Raw genomic sequence first — 14,997 nt, 5'->3', positions numbered from 1 at the left:
GTTATCCGTATGAATAGTCTCCCTCGCCGAATTAACCATTGTCGGAGTAGTAGTGGTAATCGAAGTCATATGTACCGTGGAGGCCGTGAAAGTTGTTGTTGTAGAAGTCGTCGTCGAAGTCACGGCATACTATAGTAAATTATTTACACTGTCGTAATCGTTCCCATACTCGTAATCGTCATCGTCGTTTAACTTTTAGTAAATATGGTAGGTGTCGTTGTATAACCACAACAGACACATTTGTGAACACTGCATTGATGACGATTATGATTCTGCTAACGTCGACGACGGAAAAATTGATGATGATCACCAGCATGGTCATCTTACAAATATGACCTATACTCGAATACAGCGACATGCAGCATCTGGACGTATGAACACGAGTAGGGCTACTAAATACTAAAGACAGATTATGACGATGACCACTACGACTTAAACAACAAGTACAACAATGCCAACGACTACGGTAAGTTAAATTGTATATACGGTGTTACAGTCAAACAACCCACTCGTAAACTATATATATTGCAAGCTGTATTGCTATATATTTATGTAAATACTGGACTGTTAATTCTGAAAAGAAGAATAACTAAAATAAAATTGATCATCTTTAAACCTCAAAGTATAAAAAAATCTTACTGTTGTCTGAAAAAAAATCTCCTTTATCCGGATAGACAGATAAAAATAGATATATTTAATCAGTAATGTTCTATATTCTATCCTAGATAAAGTAGAGTCCTTGTTATCAGTCGAGTTCGTCCTTATATATAGGAACGGACTTAACTGTTAACTTTAGTCAAACTTCAGTAGTGTCTGAGTAAAGACGTCCCTGGACTAAAGAAAGAAATCACCATGGCACAGCTTCCACCTCCACCACCAGCTATTAAAAATCCGGAAATAAAATATACACAGGTTCGAACATTTTTTTACTGGCATTGATTAAATTTTAGTTGTACTCTTTAATTTATACTACATTTATTTTTTCCAAGTAGTAATTGCTTAAAAAATGATGGATTTAATGATTTCTAAAATTTTATAGCGCTTTATGATCAGTTGTGTATTGTTTGATGAGATATTTACAGAACTTTTCATTTTAATGTAATATTATAAAATTAAAAAAAATCACCTTTAATTTTGGAATCTAATTTTAACAATTTGCTAAGTATGGCCTGTTGCATGAAGCTATGCATATTATTGTGGTTTTTTTTCTTCCCCTGCCCTGCCCTGCAAAGTGCTTAACATTTAAGAATCAAAATTTTTTTTTCGTTTTCCAGCCAATTGCAAAGTTCAAATAATACTCGAAATTACAAGTAATTACGAATAATTATTGATAAAAATATTTGAATTAAAGCAAAATCCAATCCAATGTGGGGTTCTTACATCATTATTGATTAATAATGATATAACGCTATACAATTTATCCCATATATACATGTATGGTGAGATACGATCCTAGGGGTCATGAATTAGTCCGAATTAAACCAGGACGAAATATATTACCCATATAACATTTGTAGTATGTTTATTTAAGGTCCTTCACAGTGTAAAAGTGGTCTCGTTTGTTTATTTATGTATTAAATTTAGTTCTTTCCCTCAATATAAATTTCTCTTTGGTGTACAATTCTTAATATTGCATAAAATACAGACGAATGACAAGAGAACAGACATGTAGATATGAGCCGTGTCACGACAAAACAAACATAATGGGTTTGCAACCAGCATGAATCCAGACTAGCCTGCGCATCCGCGCAGTCTGATCAGGATCCATGCTGTTCGCTATCAGTTTCTCTACTTGTATTAGGGTTGGTAAGCGAACTGCATGGATCCTGATCAGACTGCACGGATGCGCAGGCTGGTCTGGATCCATGCTGGTCGCAAACCCATTATGTTGGTTTTGTCGTGACGCGGCTCATATATTTTTTATCACGAAAACTGCAAGTGCATGCTAACCGTAAAGAGAACTTTAGTAGATTACTTGTTGAATGAAATAGATCGTAAATAAATAAAGTAAATCTATGTCATAAGTATCATTATTATTATACTGAAAGTTTACGATGCAAGGTTAAACACCGGCCGGGCTACATATCTAAAATACATTATGTATTGTTTAGAAATATATAATTCAATAAAAATATATATGTTCGCGGTGTATATATGGAGAGGTTTTCGCTTCATTTAAAATAAAGATACTCCAAATACTCTTATAAATTATTCTTCTTTTTATTTTTGCTTAGTTGTTACACTTATTAATGAATTGTAACTGTGACACTTTGTATACATGTATAATGCCATTACATTTGCAAATCAGTTGAAATCAAATCACTATATTTACATTGTTTGTATCAATAACAGTGAACAATCAGAATTGTGTAGGTAAAGATTTACCACATTGTGAATAATACCGGGAAAAACACTTTAGTTCTGATCTGATCCTATATCATAATGTCCAACCGGTCAATTAGTAGTGTCCATAGGAAATTTGTACTCCTCTATTACGATGACCATAGATAACACAAAGCTAACCTTAAATAAACTGTCATATCCGCTGATAGCGATAATAAATTCTGATAAACACTTACATGTATTAAACATGTATGTAATTATGTTGATACTATTGTTCAGTAAGAAAATATGTCAAGGGTAGATAATTCACAATGGCCAATGACTTCAGTCGTCAATGTTTTCTTTTACATCTGTCTTTAAAACCAAATGGGTACCATCAAATACTTGATACCTTCTCCTTTTCTAGCTCGCCGGCCGATATGACCATTTCATTTGAGGACATTGTATACTCTTATTATACTTGTTGGTATAATGTACATATTTATAAAATACAAGAGTAAAACAATTATTTGATTTGATGAAGCATATGAGTAGAATTACTTGTTGTTTTAAAGTCATAAATAAAGTTGGCAATTATGAATAAAATAAAAAGTAAAGCTATAAATTCAAACAAAGCTTACCAAGTAATAATGTTAGTTTATATAAGCGACACGGGCCTATCGGAACATATCGGTGATTATTAGTAATCGTCATAATATTCATTTTTAAAAATAGTCATTTTTATTCTAAGTCGAAAAGTTGCTATTATGGGTAAGGGAAAATAATTATATACCAGAAACGTTTTAGCTGTTATTTTCATAATCATTGATATTAAATGATTAACAAACTAAGAGAACACGCCAAACCACTTTTAAAGTATGTGATTTTCATGTGAAAGTTTAAATTCAGCTATCAAATGTAAGAATAGTTTATGAAGTTTATAACACACTGTTTATATATCTTATTATATCTTCTCATTGTATTTGTTCAGACTTGACCTTCATAGGGTTTAATATCGTGACCAATATTAAATTAACATTTATATGATGAGATGAATAAACTGGAGAATCAAAAGTATTCTTATTATTGTATATGTCATTTTTTTAACTACTGTTACAAATAATGTATATCTGGTATACTCTGTTAGGTCACGTTGGGCCCCGGAGGCCTATGCTTTGTTAGGCCACATGTGTCACAAATCACATTCGTCACAAGTTTTTATGAATTTGTGACGAATGTGATCACATTCGTCACAAATGACTTTTGTGACGAATGTGATTGACCAAAATTGGGTAAAAATGCCAATCACAAACGTCACAAGCAAAATTGAGAATTTTTAAACAGGCGAATCACAAATGTCACAAGTTTATTTTTCAATATGTGATACACGGAATATCATAAGGACAATCGTGGTTATATCAGTGCGATAGTACAAGGGCGACAATGCAATAAATCGATATTGTGATGTCGACATCACGATACCAATATCTTTTCACCACCATTGCATTATCGCCATCGTACTAACTTGTTGCAATATCGTATCGTCGGCATTGTATTGTCTTCATAGAACTGTCGCATTGTCGTAATGGTATTGCTATCAAGTCGTCTTACGTTCTCGAAACCTTCAAAAAATTTTGGTGACAATGCACGGCATAGTATCAGACTTCAACTGGGAGTGATCTTTTACCTCTGTGAACCCTCAAATTTCTTCCCACCATACAGCGACAGTCTAAAGGAATCTCACAGACTTAATCTTAGTTTCAGTACAAATTATGACCATATTTACACCAATGAGACCATATATGATTGTTTGGGAAGTAGCTGAGACCCCCGTTGACTTTCAGGATATCTAATTAGAGATTAGGACCTTTTGACATCAATGAACCTTTTTTGGTCTGACAGACTTTTGACTTCCGCAGACTTTCAGGAATCTTGGTTCAATTAAAACACCTTTTTGATATACGTTTTCCGTGGCACAGCGTCAATACATTGTGGCCCGGACGCTGCTTAACTAAAACGGAAATGACGTCACGGTCACATACAACGCTGACGTTCCCGTGCAATCCGAGGAAAATCAGTGATGTTGCTTGATTGTGTATGGATTGTGTTAGATTTATGCATGCTTTATGCTAGAATAGCGTTAACGAATGATTGTTCCGTGTCATAACAACTGCTGAAACCCTCGGGATACGTTGGGTCGGGTACCAACTAATCCCTTGGGTTTCTACAGATATTTTAACACGAAAAAAGAAACATGCGTTATTCCTATATTATATCAGAGTTCTTTAGTACTGACGGCTCATCTAGGGTTCAATATGGCGCGGTTCATATAGTTATTTTACCAGTAATATCTATAAAGGAAAGGGTTAAATGAGAATCATGAAGGAAGTTGAATAAATAAACTTAAAGAAAACTTAACATTTCTTGTAGAATATGATTGGTCTTGCGAAGCTATAATTACACGAGGTCATTCAAATATCTTGCAAGCAAATTCGCTGAATTAATGTTTACCGCCGACAGCATCATATACTGATTGAAAATTAAACAATTGCAGGATACATTTCGAATAAAGACTCCGGGGAAATAGTCGGTTAAAGCATAAATTATCAGGGCCCATATCACTCAAGGTCACGGCGATAATGCACATGCCCTTTTTGTATTGAAGGTTCCCACACAATTAAAATTAGATATATTTAACATTTGAAGACATGAAATACTTAAGTTATCTGACTGAATATTAAGCAACCAGGGGTCTTAACTTCGGGTAAGTGCCGTCAATATACACATCTCCGCTTGGTATTAGATGTACCCACATAGTTTTGTTTAAATTATTCAGCAGATTTGTTGAAGAATAGGGTTGAATTAATGCTTTTCTATGAACAATAAATGATAATAAATTATGGATCATAACTCTGTTATTAAACGGCCAAACGGGAAATACTGATGATGATGATGATGATGATGATGATATGCACATCTTGTTTGTTTGTTTATGTGTTTATCTAAAGTCGCCGCCGGAAAGCCCATATAAGCGACCGTACCCTCAAGTCGGAACCAAATCCTTTAGTGTCCCGTCGAGATTTTTCGAGATGCGCATCTCCTCTTTATATTAAACTAAATTTCGTTGAAATTCCTAGAGCGCAGAAAAGCAATAGTTCTATATACAGTGTTTTATAAATAACAACAACAACAAGGGGCAATAAGTCTGTTTTTTAAAAAGAAATGGAGATATGCTGTTATATGTGCAACTGGTTTGTGAATGAAGGTTCCTACAAAGTTGCAGCATCGATATCCATCCAGAAGTTGCTGAAAAATAGCGTGGAAACGAAATGATTCCATATACAGTGTATAATAACTAATCAATGGCCGGATAGTGCGGAAACTAAATCTGGACTGACAGGCGGACGAACACGCTAAAACAGTCCCATCACTCCCGATTTCATCAGCGGGGGAGGGGATAAAAATGTCTGTAGTTTTAGTTCCAATAATTGATTTCAGTCCTAAAAATTTGTGACGTTTGTGACTCAGTGAAAAGCATTGAAGAAAACAATATTTATCTCAAATTTGTGACATTTGTGATTTTAAACTCGTGACGAATGTGATTGTCTAAAACATTGGATCACATGCATCACAAAATTTGTGACGAATGTGATCTCATTCTTCACAATTGTGACGAATGTGATTTGTGACACATGTGGCCTTACAATGCTTGGCTATATACATGTATACTTATGATGTCATTCGTTCAGTTTCTCCAATATGGCGAGAAGTCATGGTTAAAAGATTTATTATGAAAACAAAGGGAAAGTTCTTCAAATAACTGTTAGTTTCCAAACCATGTAAAAAAAGAGTACTCTAGAAATGTTCCAAAGTATAATGTAAAACACTCAAGAATAGAACATCCAGCAAGTTACAACATATATTTTAAATGTTTAAGCTTCGGGCTTAAAGTCTGATATTAAGAACTAAATTGAATGACATGTTTAAACTGATTACACGAGTTCTATGAGAGGAACATTTCGTTATGTATTTGTACATGCTTTATTATACCATAGATGGACGAACAAATATTACACAAACGTAAATCTATAGCACCATTATTCTTGCAAACTCATAGGGTTTATGTAAGACAATATTTAATATAATAATATATATTTGTCTGTTTCCAGATATTCATCAACAATGAATGGGTGAACTCAGTCAGTGGAAAAACTTTCCCGACAATTAACCCCACAAACGGCAAGAAAATCTGTGATGTCCAGGAAGGCGACAAGGTACCACTTTTACAATGTTCATCCTGGTCTCAAACAATATACTGTATACTTATATAAATTTATAATACTGCACGTTTGTAACGTCATTTTTTATTGGTTAATTGTGACGTTTATAATATTAGTTATAAAGATCGTTGACAGGTTATATGGCCCTATATAAACGGCTATTTGTAAATATAACCCGAGCCGCTAGGCGAGGGTTATATTGCAAACAGCCGTTATATACGGCCATATAACCTGTCAACAATCTTTATAACGAATTTATAATACAGCAAGCAACATTTTTTTAGAGAAAAAAAGTAAGATTTGTTCATGAATCGACAAAATAAAACTATATGAACGTCCCGATTTTCCAATGAAAAACGACTTTACAAACGCGCAGTATTATAAAGTTTTATATACACGGCTGCTGTCGATTCAAGAAGAAATCTTACTTGTTTTCTCTAAAAAAGATGCTCGTTGTATAAAAAATTCGTTATAAAGATTGTTGACAGGTTATATGGCCGTATATAAACGGCTGACGGCTCGGGTTATATTACAAACAGCCGTTTATATAGGGCCATATAACCTGTCAACGATCTTTATAACTAATAATATATTACATACACGGGTGGTGTATATTTGTGAGTTATTTTCTATTTTAGAAATTCACTTAGGTTGTGTAATAAGTATATGACGTCGTATGACAAACTGTATGTATGTGTAATATATCGAGCAAAATGAATTACAAGTTGAAATGAACATGTTACAAAAAATACACAAAGTAATGTCACTATATTCTAAGCAGAGGCAAGTTGACATGTTTATACGTACACATACACTGACCATGCAATAGAAAGCAATCAATTACATAACATTATGGGAAAATATTTTATATTCAATCAAATCTCTTGAATTTCTATATGATTATTGATCTGTTAACTACAGGCAGATATTGACAAGGCGGTTGAAGCGGCTAAGAAAGCATTTGAATACGGTTCAGAATGGCAACAAACCGACGCTAGCAAGAGAGGAGTACTTCTAAACAAACTTGCAGACCTTGTAGACAGGGACAGGATTTACATTGCTGTAAGTCCAGATACGCTTCTTTTTAACAAATGAAAAACTGTCAATATTCAAGTCAAGTAAAGTACATGTATGCACGTCTAAGAATTGGAAATATGAAAAGTAAAGGAATAGAAAATGAGTGTCAAATTTTATCTTGTTTACCTTCAATAACAAGTCGATAAACTAAATAGAAAAGGAGTTCCATACTGAATATTTCACACGAAGAAATATGATTATAGTATATGCATTCGCATATCTATAAGGCAAATTGTTGAAGAAAACTTATTAATCTACACTTGTTCATGTATGTTAACTATATACAGGGCCATCTTTTATAATTTTCAGTTTTTTGTCTACGAAATTGTTCGTTTGCATATCGAATGATTATTAAACAATGCATGTTATGTATTGCAGAGTTTGGAAACGTTGGACAACGGTAAACCATTCAAAGATGCTTTCTATATTGATATGACGGCTGTCATTCACACTATCAGGTATTATGCTGGCTGGCCGGACAAAGTGCAGGGGAAAACCATTCCTATAGGTATGTTATAATGCTTGCAAAAAAAATTTTTGCTAGGAAAAATACAATTTTCTGCCACCAACCTATGTGTTAAACTTCTACTTTTAAGGAAACCCTTGATTATCATTTAACACAGCAAAACAACTAAAAAAACGGTTCAGACACAGTTTGATACAGCCTGTTCATTGGCTACAGTGTGGTAAATGCAGAATACTGTCAGAATATAATATAGTACAAATAAAGATAGAGGGTTAATGGATCGTTCATATTCTTTGTGATTCCATGAAATATAACTTAGATCCCTGTTAAAATTAAGTGTTTTTCCAAGACGAGAAAACAATAGGGGGAAATAAATTACACAAAAAAAAATTAGTCGGGATGTCAGGCTTCGTGTGTTCTGGAAAGGGGAGAAGATTTTTTTTATACTGAAACGGTTTTATATTTTTCTAGATGGGACATTCTTCTGTTACACCAGACATGAGCCAGTGGGCATCTGCGGACAAATCATTCCGGTATGTTCATTTTTAATACAAATCATAATGTTATTCTATGCAATTTATTTACATCCAATCAATTTTAATTTGAGCCGCGTCATGACAAAACCAACATAGTGAGTTTGCAATCAGCATGGATCCAGACCAGCCTGCGCATCCGCACAGTCTGATCAGGATCCATGATGTTCGCTTACAAACCCTATAACAAGCAGAGAAACTGATAGCGAACAGCATGGATGCTGATCAGACTGTGCGGATGCGCAGGCTGGTCTGGATCCATGCTGGTCGCAAACGCATTATGTTGGTTTTGTTATGACGCGGCTAATTTGTACTACATGTCGTTCAATTGGATGTTGTATGGTGCAATAAACCCTGTATTAGATGGATAAGTGCATATGACTTTCTCCTACCATCAAAGATATAACCAGTATAATTTTAAGCTGTATTGTATATACATATTTAACGGTCTATCTTTCGAGTATTTCTTACTTGCATTTTGATATGCAACTACGTTTAAAGGATGATGAGAAGATATCGTTGACGATTTTCACATGCTGACATCACAATCTTCGATGATGATACATTGTATGGTTATCTAGGGTACCACTTTTTTGTAACTGGTGTTATCTTTTTGCATTTTTAACCTTGGCTAGATATGAAATTATTTTTCAAATCATAGTTGTAAATTACTTCATATTGACATAAGTACCAGTCAGCATGTCATATAATAGATTGTAGTTTATGTATTATAATGTATGATTTTTATTGACTCCCAGTGGAATTTTCCACTTGCTATGATGGGCATGGAAGATAGCCCCGGCCCTTGCTTGTGGTAACACGGTGGTGCTCAAACCTGCAGAAACAGACAGATCCGCTTACTGCCCGTTGTACATGGTTTCCCTTTTTAAAGGGAGGTAGGTACCAAGAAATTTTCCTCAATGCAATAAAAATGCAAACGTTTAAATTTCTTAAAATAAAAAAACTTCTAGTTTCCTGTAATTAATATTTTTGGGGAACCCCCCTACAAACTTTTACATTGTATATAAATACACCACTTATTATTTTTCTTGAATAAGACGGCTTTGGTTTGTTTTTAAAAAATTTTCAAAAATTTTAAACAAATTTAGATAAAATTGGGTTTTATGAGGGTATTGATTTGATAAAAAAAATTTCCCTTAAAAATAAGAAAATTTGGGAAAATCCAAACACGCTTTTAAACCCTTTGGGTTTGTTTACTTTTTATGACAGAGCCTTTTAGAAAAGTTATATTTTAAAATTTTCAGGTGGTTTCCCCTCCCCGGTTGTTGAAAATTTCGTTTCCCGGCTATGGTCCTATGGTTACAGAAGCTGGTGGGGTCGCTATATCCTCACATCCGGATATAAACAAGGTCGCCTTCACGGGATCTACCCGAGGTATGAGTTAATGATAACTTATATACAGTCTGTAAAAAGCTTTATTGTTACCAAAAAGTACTTTCCCGTTCAATAATGTAACACAAAACCTTAGAAATGCACATTGAGACCTTTAGTAGGTCCTAAAGAAAAAAAATCAGTAGTGTAAAAATGTTATTTACTTTACCAATGTACTAACTTGCCTGGCTGTCTTCGAGGTATTGACAAAAATAAGAAATTTTTATAATTTACTAGAATTTCAAAACGCTAAGATTAAAACAAAAACATTACATCATATTAGAATTTGGAACTAGCATTCATGGAGAAGTCATTATATATATATATTATATATATATATATATATATATATATATAATATATATATATATATATATATATAATATATATATATAGTATACATGTTTTAATTTAATATATATATACATGTTTTTAAGTTCCTGGGCATTAAAATAATGACAGATGGACGGATGCATAGATCACTACTTGACCCTAATATCTTCAATTTGAATTATCAGATTAGTGGATTACAATAAGAACTTCACCCCCAAAAATATCTCATAACAACTGAACACATGTCAATGTAAAAACTTTGTGGTGAAATCTATTATTATTCCAATAAAAGGTCAGAGTAGGGATTAATCAATTGAACATATTTGTACTTTCCCTGATCTTGTTATCTTTTTAATTATGCTTTAAACTTATCCACGATTTTACATACATGCGTGTATTCATATTATTAGGTTGGCCAGATTATTATGCAGTCTGCTGCACAAATCCAACCTGAAAAGAGTGACCCTAGAGCTTGGCGGGAAAAGTCCACTTGTCGTCTGGAAAGACGCCAAACTGTAAGAATTATCAATATATAAAATAACATCACTGTCAACATACCATACTATTTTCTCACACATATTATGTGAATTATTACAATTTTAAGTAGAAAATATTTAAGTAGAGCGGAGGTGGGGCTATTGAGTGGGTCATGGTTACAATTATTTTGATGGACCTATAAACATTTAAAACGATGATAGATATCAATAATCACTTCATCATGTTATAAGCTAGGTCTATATATAAATTGGAAAAAGAAGGAAAATCTCTTATTATATTGTCTTGCAAACTTTCAGTATTGCAAACTTTTCGTGTTTTTTTTCAGTGGATTATGTTGTCGAATGGGCCCACCAAGCTATTTTCTTTAACATGGACAAGTCTGTACGGCAGGGATCTCGAACTTACGTGCATGAAGATATTTATGATGAATTTGTGAAAAGAGCAGTAGCACGTGCCAAAGGCAAAGACTATCGGAGACCCATATGATGCAAAAGCGAATATGGGCCCTCAGGTAATGGAATAGTTCATACATATTCATGAACGCTATTGAAATTGGTTTAAACATATTTTTACTTAGAATGTTTGTCATGTGTGTAAATAACAACATAACAATAATTAATTATAGATTTTAGCCGAAAAGCGTTAAGCTTATAGAAGCCATTATCTAGCAGTATTACTAACTAAGAGAGCCGAAAAGATTCAAGGTAAAATTATAAGTGTTCTCATTACAAGAAAAAACACGAAAGTAATGAAACAAATTTGCAAAAACTCACAGATAAATGTTTGTTCAAGGTGAGCGAGGAACAATTCAACAAGGTGCTTGAAATGATTGAAAGTGGAAAGAAGGACGGGGCTAAACTAGAGTGTGGTGGGGCCAGACAGGGATCAGAGGGATATTTTGTTCAGCCAACTGTGGGTTCTCTGATGTCACTGAGAATATGAGAATTGGAAAGGAAGAGGTAAAATTTTAATACTTCAAAGATTGGAGCAAAAATCATATCACTGCTGTTCTTAGAAAACTTTTATTAGTTTAATCATATTTTAATTACTTTTACATGTTATTTTAATACTTATAATATGCACAAAAACAAGTTTCCCAAATAACAAATAGCAAAAGGGTTTGGACCAAGTTCTTATAACATTAGCGGCACATTTCATTTCTTTACAGCTTTGAAACATAAAACATGCCATGTGATCATTACATTTGTCCTCTACATACAAGCTCGTATTACATGTGTCAGCAGTGTGTGTCGTAGCACAGCAAGAATAAATTCTTTGATTCGTTTGACCTCAAGAATTGGTGGACCGCTTTTTTTTCTTCTCTGCTTAATATTGCAAATGAAACCCGTCTTAAAGCGTATATTCAGCTGCAACACAAATATTCCATCATATGTTTGTTACATCATACTGGTTTTGAAAAATAAAAGTCTGTCAATAAAAAGACACGTTCTATACGTAAACCATACAGTTTGATACATATCTGTAATTTTATCATACAAGTATAATTGTTATCATTATTTGTTGAAGATATTCGGACCAGTTCAACAACAGATAATCAAATTTAAAGATATGGAAGATGTTATCAAGCGAGCTAACGATACAACGTATGGTCTGGCAGCTGCCGTGTTCACACAGGATTTGGACATTGCTATGACCTTTACCAGTAGGGTCAAAGCAGGAAGTGTATGGTATGTATGAGTCATCCTCTAACAGTTATCTTCTAGAGTAAAAAGGAATGAAGGCTTGGTCCAATTATAACACTGTCAATTACAAAAAATGTTTATCAACTATTCAAAATATATGAAAATGCTAAAAGCTAAACGGATGTCCCAAGTAAAATACCTTTGGTTTTACAGATCGCATGCTTAATCTGAAAATATCCACATATATGACATAAAATAACAAGCTTTTGGATAAGTCGTTCATTACGACTTTAAAAATAAAAAAATGACGAATGGTGCGAATATTTTAAATGGCCATACCAATCTTATTCATATTAAAAGCATTTTTCGAGTATAAAGCTTAATATTTGAAAAATGTCTTGCCTATTAATTAACAAAGTTTACACACTTGGTTCAAATCCCTCTATATATCGACTGTAAGGAAGATGATGCGGATCTATAGCTAGCTAAACTTCATTGTTTCTGCCCTCAATACTTACTTCAACCGATGACAAAACCTGCTTGAAAGGTTTTTAGTATCGCTTATAATTTTTTTCCCAGTATTATACATTTTGTATATAATTATTAATACTACTATGCATGTTAATATTTGCAGGGTTAACTGTTACAATGCAAACTCTCCAGCCGCTCCATTCGGAGGCTTCAAAATGTCCGGTATAGGACGAGAACTGTGAGTATTATCCTATATATACGTTTGCTATTAGTTAATTTGACTTCCAACAATTTAAAAACGATGACAATTACTAACAGTATTGAAAATAAACGTATGTTCAAACTATTATTATTGAATTAGTCCGCTTTATAAAACATGTTGATTGATTATTGTTTATCCTTTTTTCAGTGGGGAATACGGACTTCAGCAATATACAGAAGTGAAAAACGTAAGCGATTTAACACACTCGTACAAATCATTATTTATTTTCAAACTTCAAGTTTCTAAATTCGTTTTTTAGTGAAAGATATAGTCTCATGAATATAAAAAAATAGTCTTTTTTTCATGCACTAGCCATTTGTAAGTCTGCCCCATGAGAATGGCGACGGACATTCCAATAAGAGTTTACCTACTGTTTTTCGCGCAAAATCAAAACTACCGCATTTGCCCGGTAGTCTGGGGACTGGGAATATCTCCTCCTGTCTCCCCCCCCCCCGGTTGTGGGAGGGGCTACATGGTACTGGTATATTATTATTATATCATCTTTGTCGTATTACAGCGTTCAACGTTCTAACACTAAACAGGACACGAACTGTTTTGTAAAATCTGTATACAGATAGTTATTTATAGATGTACACTTACTAACTTGAATATTTTTTAATCTTTACAGGTTGTCATTAAGACCCAGAACAAGTTATAAAGTGACCAAAATGGACACAGTATGACGTCAATACAGAAATCACAAAACTTTGAAGTGGAAATGCAGCATTAACGTGGACAAATAATTAGCATTGCGAATTATTATGAATATGATACACGGGACCTTCGACTTTAATGTTAAAATGATACGTAACGATGTTTTTAAAATGTAAATAAAAAGGCTTCGTATAGTAAACCTTCAACCATATGTTTATAGTTAGAGGAACTGTTAGCTGCAATAAGCCATTCTTAGAGACGTGTTCTTTTGAACATTTATATCAACAATATAATCTATACTATCAAAGTTGTTACATGTCATTTAAATTGCAAAATAAAGTTTATAAAAATGAAATGTAACATAGTTTGGGTAATATTTTATGTTTATATCCTTGCGCCTTTCAAACGTCCAAACTGTTGCTGTTCACGCTAATTTCGCACGGCTAACGTTACTGCAAACTGAATAGGCACAATATAAGTTCGAGCAAAATGACCTCTTGCAATGACGTATCAGAAATTATGTTTCAACCTTTCAACTATATTTCACACATTGTTGGTTGTCGAATATTCAAGTCTATAAATATTTCTTTCAAAATATGCCAAACAGAACACATATGACAAAATAAGCCTCACAGAACAGCCTTACAGAAATTATATCAAAATAAGCCTAACATAATACATATCAAATAAGACTAACATAATACATATCAAATAAATCTCATAGGACACATATCAAATAAGTATAACAGAATAAATAATTAAGGAAAGAAATATATGATAAGTACATCTTACCACTTATTACAGTTTCATTAAAACAGAAAGATTAACAAAAAAATAACAAAAGTGCATGTCCTTGCAAGTTCAATAGCTATACAATGTAAATGTAATTGTGTTTTCTGTATGTTTTTACAAATGTATACATACTCTTGCGATTTTAATATTACCACATTATAATTTTACAATTTAATTGTATAGGCGGTCATAACAACATTGATAACATGAAAAGAGTTAAAAATCGAGTATTAAAAGTCTAAATATAATTATTCATCATACTAAATCACTTTAG

The 14,997-nt window shown here is 33.2% G+C and overlaps 1 pseudogene; it reads left to right on the top strand.

Moving 5' to 3' along the window:
- The first annotated feature begins 756 nt into the window (after nucleotides 1–756).
- On the top strand, nucleotides 757–14,073 carry LOC132740500 (aldehyde dehydrogenase 1A1-like; annotated as a pseudogene).
- The last annotated feature ends 924 nt before the right edge of the window (nucleotides 14,074–14,997 follow it).

Source organism: Ruditapes philippinarum, unplaced genomic scaffold (genome assembly GCF_026571515.1).
Source record: "Ruditapes philippinarum isolate M1 unplaced genomic scaffold, ASM2657151v2 ctg13770_1_1_1_1, whole genome shotgun sequence".
Lineage (NCBI taxonomy): Eukaryota > Metazoa > Mollusca > Bivalvia > Venerida > Veneridae > Ruditapes > Ruditapes philippinarum.
Note: the sequence above shows the minus strand (reverse complement) of the source record. Positions and strands in the feature narration are given on the sequence as shown.